Raw genomic sequence first — 643 nt, forward strand, 5'->3', positions numbered from 1 at the left:
AAAATTCCCCCCAGATTAAACCTAAACGGAGCAATCCTACAATTAGATATATGACTACACTTTATCCTCTTCCTGCACTGAGCACAAAGAGATTGATGTGGAATTTCTGCAGTTTGTATTCTAGATTTCCTACTGAGGCAGGTAAATTATCAGATCACTAACACCTCAGACTTGTAAACCATTTCCTGACTCTCATCTGTCGCTGCGAGAGAGGGATGCATCACACTTACACTACCGACAGCGTCATGGTGAACCACCGCTCACCCACAGCCCCGAGGACTCATGCTATTGCTGGAAATACTTGAGCACACGCAGTTACTAACAGGACCGGCATTGCTAGAGCCAGCCAGGTAGCTACCACAGCTCCGATGATGCTGTGCCACCTTCTTGCATGCCAGTCATTGATCCTGCGCTGGCTCTGATTCAACAGCGCGTAACGGGCAGAATGAGCGGACATCAAAGCCAGCATCGGAAACGTGGTTTCTGAGCCAGAAGCACCAAGCTGGATTGCTGCGGGGATCCGCGGGTTTGCCTTAAAAGCGGGGCTCAGCGGTGCAGCCCCACGCTCCCCACAACTCAGTTACCCCCGGGTCTAGTTCATCGCTTAATCAGGCTGTCGGAAAAAGGGGGGCTCGTCCGTGGG

This window comes from Pygoscelis adeliae, unplaced genomic scaffold, assembly GCF_000699105.1.
Source record: "Pygoscelis adeliae isolate BGI_AS28 unplaced genomic scaffold, ASM69910v1 Scaffold34, whole genome shotgun sequence".
NCBI classification, from domain to species: domain Eukaryota; kingdom Metazoa; phylum Chordata; class Aves; order Sphenisciformes; family Spheniscidae; genus Pygoscelis; species Pygoscelis adeliae.